A 13,706-nucleotide genomic window follows, 5' to 3' on the forward strand; every position below is an offset into this window, starting at 1 on the left:
CTGAGCGTGGTGGCACGCGCCTGTGGTCCCAGCTACTCGGGAGGCTGAGGCAGAAGAATCACTTGAACCCAGGTGGCAGAGATTGCAGTGAGCCAAGATTGCGCCACTGCACTCCAACCTGGCGACAGAGCAAGACTCCGTCTCAAAAAAAAAAAGAAATGGACAACCATGTGAATTTTCTACTGCTGGAAGTAGCTCTGTAGGCTAGTCATGAATGAAAAGTTTTGTCAGTTTCTCTGAAGGCATATGTAAAAACTGCAGAGATCTTAAAGATTACCTCCACACAAAAAACTTCACAATTGAAACTTGGATTTATAATCTTTTCACTTTTGATATTGTATTAAGCAGTGATATGAAATCAATTCTCAGACATTCTTAGGTTCCTTGCACAAGCCTAACCTAGCATCATTTGGCAAAGTGAGCTGTGATTCTGTTTGTTACCATATACCTTTCTCGGAGTTTTCAGTACTACTTTTCATCAAAACAGGAAGTGTATAACCTTTGGAAACCAAAGATAATACTCAGTTTATCATGTTCCAAAACTAGGACAGTATGTGACTTCTTTAGCCAAACAATAGCAGCTTATAATTTATATGTTCTTTCCTACTGAATTAACATTTATTTCCTGTTTAATTTGTATACTTTATTTCTTTTTAACAGGAAATGGCCATTAATGTTGATTCAAAAATTAGGGAAATAATCCTTCAGGCTTTATAAACGTTTATTTTAAAAATATGGCAATATGAAGAAAATTAGTTTCCAATACAATTATTATTGCATTGGAATAAAATAATTTTATAAATTATAAATAATAAATATAATTATAAGATAATTATAAATAAAATAATTTATTTTCTAAATTATATATACAATTTTTATGTATAAACTGTTTGGATTTTTTTCAGGAAATAAGGTTGAGGAAAGTTTATCCATAGCTTTATCAGATTCTCTAAGAGGTTAATTAACCAAAAATAATAAAAAACAGACTGTTTTTTAGATCAATTTTAGCTTCACATCCCAAATGAAAGAAGGGTGCAGAAATATACATTCCCTGCCCCCAAATCCTTGCATAACCTTCTCCATGATGAACATCTTCCTATGAGAGTGGTACGTTTGTTACAGCTGATGAGCTTGCGTTGACACATCATTATTACCCCAAGTCCATAATTTTCGTTAGGGTTCACTCTTGGTGTTTTACATCCTATAGGTTTTGGGCAAATGTATATATGACATGTATCCAGCATTATAATATCACACAGAGGAGTTTCACCTCCCTAAAAATCCTCTGTGCTCTATCTATTCATGTCTCCCTTCTCCTTAACTCCTGGCAGTTACTGATATTTTACTGTCTCCATAGTTTTGCCTTTTCCAGAATGTCTTATAGTTGGAATCATACAGTATGTAGCCTTTCCAGATTAACTGTTTTCACTTAGTAAGACATGGTTAAGTTTTCCTTATGTCTTTTCATGGCTTGATAGCTCATTTCTTTTTAGCACTGAATAATAGTGTTGTTTTCTGGGTGTACTACAATTTGTCCACTTGCCTACTGAAGGACATCTTGGTTGCTTCCAAGTTTTGGCGGTTATGAATAAGGCTACTATAAACATCTGTTTGCAAGGTTTTATATGGGCATTTTTCAGCTACTTCAGGTAAATACAAAGAACTGTGATTGGGGCTACACCAGAAAGATGGCGGAGCAAGAGCAAAGAAAAATCCCTTTGGTTCCAGAAAATCTCCTGAAAAAGAGGAAGGCTTATCAAGCCCTCAAAGCCACTCAGGCAAAGCAGGCACTTTTGGCAAAGAAGGAGCAGAGGAAAGGAAAAGGGCCCAGGTTTAAGCGATTGGAATCATTCCTACATGATTCCTGGCGACAGACACGTGACAAGGTGCATGTCAGACGACTGGAAGTGAAGCCTCACGCCTTGGAATTGCCAGATAAACATTCTTTGGCCTTTGTCGTACGCATTGAAAGGATTGATGGTGTGAGTTTACTGGTGCAGAGAACCATTGCAAGACTTTGCCTAAAGAAAATTTTTAGTGGTGTCTTTGTAAAAGTCACTCCCCAGAACCTAAAAATGCTGCGTATAGTGGAACCTTATGTGACCTGGGGATTTCCAAATCTGAAGTCTGTCCAGGAACTCATTTTGAAACGTGGACAAGCCAGGGTCAAGAATAAGGCCATCCGTCTGACAGACAACACTGTGATTGAGGAGCACCTGGGGAAGTTTGGTGTTATTTGCTTGGAAGACCTCATTCATGAAATTGCCTTCCCGGGGGAAGCATTTCCAGGAGATCTCATGGTTCTTGCACCCTCTCCACCTCTCAGTGGCCTGTCATGCTACCAAAAATAGAGTGGGCTTCCTCAAGGAGATGGGCACACCTGGCTATCAGGGTGAATGCATCAATCAGCTCATCCACCAGCTGAACTAGAACCAGGTGCCAAACTGCAATAAATTTTTATCAATGAAGTGGAAGTATGTGTTTTTGGGTTTGGAGAATTTGTATCAAGTATCTTCAGAGAAGATTATTTCCTGCTTTATCTTTAAAAACTGGAAAGGAGGGGTCAAAGAAAAGACAGTAGCTGGCCAGGTGCAGTGGCTCATGCCTGTAATCCGAGTACTTGGGGAGACTGAGGAAGGCGGATCCCCTAAGGTCGGGAGTTCGAGACCAGCCTGACCAACATGGTAAAACCCTGCCTCTACTGAAAATACAAAAATTAGCGGGCATGGTGGCCCATGCCTGTAATCCCAGCTACTCGGGAGGCTGAGGCAGGAGAATCGCTTGAACCCGGGAGGCAGAGGTTGCTGCGAGCCAAGATTATACCATTGCACTCTAGCCTAGGCAACGAGCGAAACTCTGTTTCAAAAGAAAAAAGAAGAAAAAAACAGTAGCTTATGTTCATTGCAAGCACCTCTCATCACAATCCAGTTCCAAGGAAAAATTCCAGCGTTTTCTACATTGGCTGCTGCCTCGTCTGAAATCAGCACATTCCATGGAGGAAGGAGTTCTGCTTTGCTGCATCTTTTATCCTAGGGCTTAATGTTGGTAATTGAGTAACTCTAGCATTTGTACAAGGCTCCTTAAGACTTCTGCAGCAGTGGACAAGCCCAGGGACATAAGACATAATTGAATCTGGTGATTCCTGGGGCCTTGTGAGAAAGACTTGAAATACACATAGGAGGAAAGGTACAAAAATAAATGTTTACTTGTCTCTGCAAAAAAAAAAAAAAAAAAGAAGAAGAAGAAGAACTATGATTGGTAGCAGCATGTTTGTTTTGTAAGAAAACACCAAACTGCCTTCCCATGTGCCTATACAGGTTTGTAGCCTAAGAGCAATACCTAGATAGATACCTACTAGGTATGTAGTAGACTATACCATCTAGGTGTTATAATTATCATCCATGATGTTCACGCAGTGACAGAATCACCTAATGATGCATTTCTCAGAATGTGGCCCTGTTGTTAAGCAATGTATTCATAGAATGAAATTCTATATAGGAGTTTTTTTTTAATTTACTACTTCTTTATATGTAGGAGTTTAAGTGAGTATTTCTATAAATATGATTCAACTTAGATAAACCTCAAAGCAATTATTATCATAAAAGGCAAGTTGTAGAGGGTTATATACGCTGTGATCTTTATGTACAGTAGTCTCCCCCAACCTTTTTCCATGATTTCACTTTCTATAATTTCAATTGCCCTTGGGCAACTGCAGTCTCAAAATGTTAGGTGGAAAATTCCAGAAATAAACAAGTTATTTATTGATTTATTTTTTTTTGAGATGGTGTCTTGCTCTGTCACCCAGGATGGAGTGCAGTGGCACAGTATCAGCTCACTGCAACTTTCGCTCCCAGGTTCAAGCAATTTTCCTGCCTCAGTCTCCCAAGTAGCTGGGATTACAGGCGCCCACCACCACACCCGGCTAATTTTTGTATTTTCAGTAGAGACGGGTTTTACCATGTTGGCCAGGCGGGTCTCAAACTCCTGACCTCAAGTGATCTGCCTGCATTGGCCTCCCAAAGTGCTGGGATTACAGGCATGAGCCACTGCACCCAGCCTATATATTGATTTCTGATCAAATTGGGAAACCTGGAGTTCTCCACAGATCCCATCTTCATAGGCCAGTCATGTCAACTGGAGAATGCCAAGGTTTATAAATTTGGAAAGGAGAACTTCATTTCTCATAAAGGGTTGCAGCCTTCAGGGTGGCCATTCTAACAGGCTGGGAAGCATAGCCTCCAGTCAGAAGCCAGAAATAGGCAGTTCCTCAGCTTTACCATAGGTATGTATGTATAGGGTTCTGTACTATCTGCAGTTGGGTATTCACTGAGGGTCTTAGAACATATCCTCCATGGATAGGGGATACTACTATAAAATATAAATACATACAAAGTCATACCATATTTGGTTATTTAATACTGTATAGCAAGTTACAGCAAAGAGGCATAAAATAATCTTTTATTATCACTCATGTTTCTATGGATTAGGGATTTAGGAATAGTTTGGCTGAGCAGTTTGTAGTCTCATGAGGTTGCAGCCCCATGTCAGCTAGGGACTTAATCTCATCTGAAGGCTTGACTGAGGCTGGAAGATCGGATTCTAAGATGACTCACTAACATGGTTGACAAGTTTACTTTGGTTTAAGGTGCCACTTCTCCATGTGGACTTCTCCATAGGGCTGCAGAATTGTCCTCATGATATGATGACTGGCTTCCCCTAGAGCAAGTGTACAAGAGACCAAAGCAGAAGCTATAAAGTCTATTATGACATAGCTTTGAAAGTTACACATTATCACTTCCGCTGTATCATATTGGTTATGCAGATCAGTCCTGATTTAATGTGGATGATACTACACAGAGCATGAATACAGACAATCCCTGACTTAGTGATGGTTCAACTTACGGTTTTTTGACTTTATGATGGATTCATTGGAGTATTAAATGTATTTTTGACTTACAGTGGGTTTAACAGGAGGTAATCTTACAAGTCAAGAGGCATCTATACTGTCTTAGTCCATTTCTTCACTGCTGTATCAATTACAAACAGAGTAATTGATGAAGAAAAGATATTGTTTGGCTTTCGGTTCTGGGAAGTCCAAAATCGAGGAGTCCGTCTGGCGAGGGTCTTCTTGCTGCATTGTAACATGGCAGAAGGCATTACAAGGTGAGGAAGTGTGCACAGGAGACAGAGAGGGGAAGTTGAGTCGAACTTAACCATTTTTGTTTTATCAGGAACCCACTCCCCCAGTAACTAACCCACTCCTGTGATAATGGCAAAAATCCAGTTACAAAGGGCAGAGCCTTCATGACCTAATCATCTCTTAAAGGTCCTTCCTCTCAACATTGTTACAATGGCAATTAAATTTGAAGGTGAGTTTTGGAGGAGGCATTCAAACCATAGCAAATACCTACAGGCATGGATTATAGAGAACCTTCTTGGAGGCCAGCTATCACAATACTAAATATTGTGTATTGAGATATATGTTTGTGCATGTGTATATGTGTGTGTGTATCTGCGTGTGTGTGTGTGTGTGTGTAAATGTATAGAAATGGTAAACACCAACTACCAATTTCAGATAGTGGCTTCATTTGGGAAAAGATCACCCAGCTTCAGTGTAGAAAACTGAACTGTAGCAAGGCTGGAATGAAGGACTCCAATTACAGTGTAGCTGGTAGAAGAAAGAGATGGTAGTGGCCTGGACTAAAATGGTGGTAACGTAGAGAGTATCAGAGGGCTTAGAGATGTTTAGAAAATAGAATGAAAGGGCATGATGACTGATTATATATGAGGAATGTCAGATTCTGGCTCTAAGAATAGTCAGGGATACCAGGTAATTTCCTGGCTTGGTCAAAAATAAATAATGATGGTGTTATTGGTTGAGATTATGGATGGTTAGGGAAGATGGATTCACTTTTAGGACTTTTGAGTTTGAGTCATGGCTGTGGGAGACCCGATTTCTAGCAGACAATTGAATATAGGCTTGGGATATCATCAGCATTTACATGAGACTTTGGGAGGACATGAGATTGCCTAGAGAGTGTGTGAACTGAGAAGCACGGAGGCCTAGGACAAAGCACTTAGGAATGTTTCAGGGAGGAACAGAGGAAGAATAGCTCATGAGGGGAAATTTAGAAGGTCTAGACAGAAAGATAGAAAAACTAGAAGCATCGTAAAAGCCAAAGGGAAGACTTTTTACATAGTGAGGGAGTCATTAATATCATTAGATGCTGCTAAAACAAGCAAGTTAAGAGCTAAAATCTCTACTAAATTTAGCAACCTAATGTCATGTGTGACCTAGAGGAAGAGGGCATTGCATTGGATTGAACTGCTGTGACCTTAGGAATATTATCTTTTTCTTTGGTGTGTGTGTGTGTGTTGGGGTCTTTTGGCAGAAGAAGGGGGGGGGGGCGGGGACAGAGTTTCTCTCTTGTTTCCCAGACCAGAGTGCACTGTGGCTCACTGCATCCTCCGCCTCCCGAGTTCAAGTGATTCTTCTGCCTCAGGCTCCCGAGTAGCTAGGATTACAGGCATCTGCCACCACGCCTGGCTAATTTTTGGTGTGTGTTTTGTTTGTTTTTTTGAGACGGAGTCTCACTATGTCACCCAGGCTGGAGTGCAATGGCATGGTCTCGGCTCACTGCAACCTCTGCCTCCTGGGTTCAAGTGATTATCCTGCCTCAGCCTCCCAAGTAGCTGAGAATACAGGTGTCCTCCACAATGCCCGGCTAATTGCGTGTGTGTGCGTGCATGTGTGCGTGCATGTGTTTTTGAGACATAGTCTCGCTCTGTCACTCAGGCTGGAGTGCAGTGGCATGGTCTGGCTCACTGCAACTTCTGCTTCCCGGGTTCAAACAATTCTCCTGCCTCAGCCTCCCGAGTAGCTGGGAATACAGGTGCCTACTACCATGCCCAGCTAATTTTTGTATTTTTAGTAGACATGGGGTTTCACCATGTTTGCCAGGCTGGTCTCAAACTCCTGACCTCATGATCTGCCCACCTTGACCTCCCAAAGTGTTGGAATTACAGGTGTGAGCCACCGCACTGGCCAATTTTTTGCATTTTTAGTAGAGGTGGGCTTTCACCATGTTGACCAGGCTGGTCTTGAACTCCTGCCCTCTGGTCATCTACCTGCCTGGCCTCCCAAAGTGCTGGGATTACAGGTGTGAGCCATTGCGCCTGGCCCAGGAATATTATCTAACATTACTAGACTCTATTATTCTTGGATGCAAAAGAGTTTGTATGATGTCTCTGGCCTTCCAACACTGAAATTCTATGATTATATCTCATACTTATGTTGCAGAATATTACAGAAAATGGGGAGGAAAGTGACAATGTTTAGATCATAGGCTCCTGAAATCATTTATAGTTCTACTCCAAGTAGCTTTGCAGAAAAATCCCAACATGTGCTTCCTTACTGTACCAGTTCCCTTGCATAATAAGCCCTCAAGATATATACAGGTGATTTATTTTAGTGGAGATTTTACTCATTTTGAACACCAGCCAAACTTCATACTATATATTTTTACAAGCATTCTTAAAGTATTTTACCAAATAATAAGCATTTATATTTTATGACTGTTTTTCAATTTCTGATGCCTCAAAGGCATTTTTTAAAAATGTATTCTTTCTTCAAATGCAATTATTTGTAGTTCCTGTACTAATCTTCTTAGCCTGCACAATTCCATAGCTTTTTGTTTTTGCTTAAATCTGTTATCATATTCTGGCTCTAAATAGTCATGTTGAATGCTCTGTAATTTCTAGGCTTTTTTTAAGCACATTGCTCTGGAACATACGTATATTATTTCTTACTGTATTCACATGGAAATCAAAACAAAAGATTAAAAAATCCAACCACAGAGCCACTTGATACAATTTATACTTTAAAATAATATTTTGTCTCTAGGTAATAGTAGCTGACAACTGTCATTAGCTTGTGAATACCCATTGTGATTTCACTATAACCAGCTGTTTTTATTTATATTGTGAAACCTGAGGAACCTTGGTAATTGTTATTCCTGAGCTGCAAACTAAGAAATCTAACGTGGACATTATAATCTGTGTCTGAAAGAAGCCAGCCTTGGGATTTCAAAAGCAGTATAATAAAGGCTTGTCAGCTCTGAAATGTGTTATTCCTTGTAGAATTTCTCAAAAGCTTTCTTATTTCATTCCCTTGAAAAAAGCATCATGCTCTTTAAAGGAAAAAGTTAAACTGGGTACAAAAGACCTTTATATTCTCTGTTGACTTTGTCTCAGTTATTTTACAACAGTAACCCCTAAACATTTACCTGTGAAACTGATGTTTTAGTGCATTTGTAGTTGCCCAGCAGGTTCTCTGTGCCCACTGTCCAGATAGAGCCAATTTGTCAAGAGAGGAGAATTGCAATAGAGAAAGAGTTTAATTCATGCAGAGCTGCTGAACAGGAGACTGGAGCTTTATTAGTCAAATTCGTCTCCCAAATTGGAGGCCAGGATTTTTCAAGGATAGTTTGGCAGGCAGGGGGCTAAGGGAGTGAGTGCTGCTGATTAGCTGTGGATACAATCATAAGGGTGTGAAAAATGATCTCATGTGCTGAGTGCTTTTCTGGGTGGGAGCCACAGCCTGAAAGGACATCTCAAAAGGCCAATCTTACGTTCTGCAACAGTGATGTTATCTGCAAGAGTGAGTGTGGGGAAGTTGCAAATCTTGTGACCTCTGGAATAATGGCTGGTAATCTCTTACAGTTACATCTTAACAGAATTCGAATTCAGCCTCTTCCCATCTTCCTAACGTGGTACTCTTTCATTAGTTTTGTGAAGGCAGTTTATTTTGGGTTGGGAGAAGGCATATTATTTAAACTGAAAACTAAATTTCTCCCAAAGCTAATAAGGCCAAGCCCATGACCAAGGGCAGTTTGGAGGTTAAAGACAATATGGGGGTTGATTAGATCAGGTCTCTTTCACTGTCATAATCTTCTCACTTCTATAATTATTGCAAAGACAGTTTCAAGATCCTCCAAATGTATTTCAGACTCACAGATTATCTTATTTAAACTCAACTCTGTCTACTTCTTGATCTGTGGTTACTCTTTGTCACATATAGAAAGGATAAGTTAATCACTAATTTTAATGACCTCATCATTACTGCCTATAGAAAAGATAGAAATATTCACATTAGTGGTACTGACTTTAGGAAACAGTAGATTAATTGCTAAGGATTCTTTTAGAAAAAGGAGCCCAGGCGCGGTGGCTCATGCCTGTAATCCCAGCACTTTGGGAGGCCGAGGTGGGTGGATCATGAGGTCAAGAGATCGAGACCATCCTGGCCAACATGGTGAAACCCCGTCTCTACTAAAAATACAAAAAAATTAGCCGGCGTGGTGGCACACGCCTGTGGTCCCAGGTACTCGGGAGGCTGAGGCAGAAGAATTGCCTGAAACCAGGAGGCGGAGGTTGCAGTGAGCCGAGATTGCGCCACTGCACTTCAGCCTGGTGACAGAGCAAGACTCTGTCTCAAAAAAAAAAAAAAAAAAAAAGAAAAAAGAAAAAGGAAAGGAATATCGGAGGAGATCGGGCGGGCGTGGTGGCTCATGCCTATAATCCCAGCACTTTGGGATGCTGAGGCTGGCAGATCATGAGATCAGGAGTTAAGACTGTTGAAAAGCATGCGCTTTGAATAAAGAGACCCCCAAACAGGCTTTTTGTGAGCAACATGGCTGTTTATTTACTTGGGTGCAAGTGGGCTAAGGCTGAAAAGGGCATCAGCAAAGGGTAGTGGGATAGGAGTTGGTTTAATAGGTTTGGGGTGGTCAGTGGAAAGTTACAGAGTAAGATCAGTTACAGTGGTGGGGTTAGGGGCAAGGAGTATACATTACCATAAGTTACAATGGCGGGTAGGATAAGAGTATTATTATAATAACAGAAGATGGCAGGGTGGGGTGAGGGGCTTGTCCAGGAAGCTCCACTGGACAATTAGGGACAATGGCAAACAGGGGGTGGGAGACGATCAGCCAAGGCAAGCAGGACTTCAGACTTTACGGCTCCAGGCTTGCATATGGAGACCTGACAAAGACCATCTTGGCCAATATGGTGAAACCCCACCTCTACTAAAAGTATAAAAATTAGCTGGGCATAGTTAGCTGGGAATGGTGTCATGTGCCCGTAGTTCCAGCTACTTGGGAGACTGAGGCAAAAGAATCACTTGAACCCGGGGGGCGGAGGTTGAAGTTAGCCGAGATCAGACCACTGGACTCCAGCCTGGGTGCCACTGCACCCCAGCCTGGGCGACAGAGTGAGATTTTATCTCAAAAAAAAAAAAAAAAAAAAAAAAAAAAAAAAAAGGAAAGGAATATGACAAATGTTTAAAATATCTTTTGTTATTGCAAACTTTAGATAGTACATGCTATATATTCAATTCAGATTACTGTTTTGACCTCTTTTCCTTAGGAAACATAGATTATTATTATTATTTTTTTTTTTGGAAGGAAAAAGGCAATAGGGATTTCTGATTTTGCCTTTTAGTTTTTATGTAAAAATTCAAATCATACATCTATGAAGTATTAACTGCTGTGGGAATTACTGTGCTGCTCTAAACAACTAGAACACCAGACAAAATATCTGAAACAACTGTTTTTAGATACTGGACAGCAGGCACACAGGACTGTGATGCCTGAGATAAGAGGAACAAATGAGTTGAACCCGGCATTGGTTGAGTTTAGAGCCTAAGGCAGCTTCTAAACTGCATCACAGAGAGGGGAAACAGAGCTTGGCCATCTAGTTAAGATGAAGAAACAGAGATCAGAGTTTGTAAATGCCAAGGCAACTAGAATTTATGAGACAGAGATTTACAGAAGAAATAGCTATGAAGAGAAAGAAGAGTCTCAGAAATCTGCATAGGCATCCTGTGAGGCTTTGGCTGAATTCTAAACCACAAAACCAGGCTAGAAACAACTTCCTAGGAAATAGCTATTGCCAATAATATAAAATGAATGATTTTACTTCCCTCTAGTTTCAATAGAGAGATACACTTGAACACATGAACATTTGATAGACATTCTCAAAAGAACCATACCTTAGATGTAGGGACAAATTGGTCCTAGAATAAAGGATTCTCTAGATCTGTCCTAAAAGAATTTTTTGAAGTCTTGAAAGGGTCAAACTAACATGCAAGTAATTTAACTATACAAGATTCAGCACTCATCAGTGTAAAATTAAAAATGTCTCAACACCAATCAAAAATTACTAGGCATATGAAGAAGCAGAAAATAAACCTTCCAAAAATTCAGTCAATGAACAGATCTAGAAATGTCAGAGATAATGGAATAAATAGCCAAGGATTTTAAAATAGCTATTATAAACATGATCCTTATGCTCATAGAGAAAAAGAAAAACCTAAGTATAATGTGAAAAGAAATGGAAGATATAAAAAGAAATGGAAGATATAAAAAGAAATGGAACTTCTAGAGGTGAAAAATATGTCTGAAATGAAAAAAACTATATAGATGGAATTACCAGGAAATTGGACACTGCAGAAGAAAAAAAATCCATGATGTTAAAGTATATTGCAATTAAAACTATCCAAAATCAAACTGAGAGAGGGGGAAAAAGCCCTGAAATGTATGAAGAAAGCCTCAGTGACCTGTGAAACAATGTCACATGGCCTAGCATAAGTGTAATTGGAATCCCGAAAGGGTGGGAGACAGAAAAAAGTAATAGTTGAATAAGGGTCAAAAGTTTTCCAAATCTGAGGAAAACCATGAGCCCACGAATCTAAAAAATCAAACTCAACCAATTCATAAAGAAAAAAGCACACAACAGTCAAATTGTTGAAAACCAGTGATAAAAGGAAAATGTTAAAAAGCAGGTAGAGGGCGCATGGTGACTCACACCTATGAGCCCAGCATTTTCAGAAGCCGAGGCAGGAGGATTGCTTGAGACCAGCCATGGCAACATAGTGAGACTCCATCTGTACAAAAATTAAAATTAAATATTTAAATTTAAAAAATTAGCTGTCCCAGCACTTTGGGAGGCCGAGGCATATGGATCATTGAGGTCAGGAGTTCAAGACCAGCCTGGCCAACATGGTAAAACCCCATCTTTACTAAATATACAAAAATTAGCTGGGTGCGGTAGGTGGTATGTACCTATTTCTAGACATATACATAGACCACACACATAGCTATAAAAGAACCCCTGAAACCTCCTGGGTTCAAACGATTCTCCTGCCTCAGCCTCCCTAATAGCTGCAATTATAGGTACTAAAAAAATAAAAATAAAATAAGAAAGTATATTTAATAAGTCAATACAGAGATTAGCCTGGGCATTGTGGCTCAACCCTGTAATCCCAGCACTTTGGGATGCTGAGGTATCAAAATTGCTTGAGTCCAGGAGCTCAAGATCAGCCTGGGCAACAACATAGTGAGACCCTGTCTCTACCAAAAAATTTATATATGTATATATACAGGCATAGTTACATGTGCCTGTAGTCCTAACCATTCAGGAAGCTGAGGTAGGAGCCTAGGAGATCAAGGCTAGAGTGAGCTGTGATCACACCACCACACTCCAGGCTGGGAGACAGATTAAGACCCTGTCCCTAAAAAATAAAAGTTAAAAAAAAAAAGAGATTAAATTATAATAAATGTGATTAAATTCACATTTATTATATGAAAAAATCCTTTTTTTGAAATGAAAATCCTTTTTAAAGAGACTAAAAGATAGTACATCTAAAAAATGGCAAGAATAGAGGAAAAGCAGAAGAAAGAACAGTAGTAGGGTCAAATAGAAAATGAGTAGTAAGGTGGTAGACTTAGCCATACTTACAATTACATTAAATACAAATGATATACACACTTTAATTAAAAGGCAGAGATTGTTAGATTGGATAAAATAGCAAAATTGGATAAAGTACCAAAAGCTTTCTACAGGAAACACACTTCAAGTAAAACATGGATAAGTTAAAAGGATAGGGAAGCATATACTATGAAAACATGTCACACAAAGGCTTGTAAGCAAATAATCATGAAAGCTTTATTCATAGTAGCCAAAACCTGGAAACAACCCAGATGTTCATCAACAGGGTAACAAATTGTGGTGTGTCTATAATGACACCCTTCTCAGCAATACAAATGAATGACTACTAATGAACTAGTTAATTAATGAACTACTAACAACATAGATGACTCTCATAATCATGCCAAGATAAAGAAGCCAAATACAGAAAGGCCCATAGTGTGATTTTTATTTATATAAAACTCTATAAAAATCAAATATAATCTGTGGTGACAAAAATCAGATTAATGGTTACCCAGAGATTAACTGGGATGGGGATCAGAGAATTTGGGGGAATCATAGAAATGTTCTTTATTTTGAGTCTTATATCAAAACTCATCAAATTTTTATTTTACATAAGAATATATTTTGAAGCCGGGCGCGGTGGCTCAAGCCTGTAATCCCAGCGCTTTGGGAGGCCGAGGCGGGTGGATCACGAGGTCAAGAGATCGAGACCATCCTGGTCAACATGGTGAAACCCCGTCTCTACTAAAAATACAAAAAATCAGCTGGGCATGGTGGCGCGTGCCTGTAATCCCAGCTACTCAGGAGGCTGAGACAGGAGAATTGCCTGAACCCAGGAGACGGAGGTTGCGGTGAGCCGAGATCGCGCCATTGCACTCCAGCCTGGGCAACAAGAGCGAAACTCCGTCTCAAAAAAAAAAAAAAAAAAAAAAAAAAAA

The 13,706-nt window shown here is 39.8% G+C and overlaps 1 protein-coding gene and 1 pseudogene across 12 annotated transcripts in view; both read left to right on the plus strand.

The window, feature by feature from the left end:
- The window catches only part of MCU (mitochondrial calcium uniporter), a 233,895-nt gene that overhangs the window by 182,489 nt on the left and 37,700 nt on the right, over window positions 1-13,706 (plus strand). The window lies entirely within an intron of this gene.
- On the plus strand, window positions 857-2,672 carry LOC116535397 (annotated as a pseudogene).

Source organism: Sapajus apella, unplaced genomic scaffold (genome assembly GCF_009761245.1).
Source record: "Sapajus apella isolate SASKATOON/1434 unplaced genomic scaffold, GSC_monkey_1.0 scaffold94, whole genome shotgun sequence".
Classification (NCBI taxonomy): Eukaryota; Metazoa; Chordata; class Mammalia; order Primates; family Cebidae; genus Sapajus; species Sapajus apella.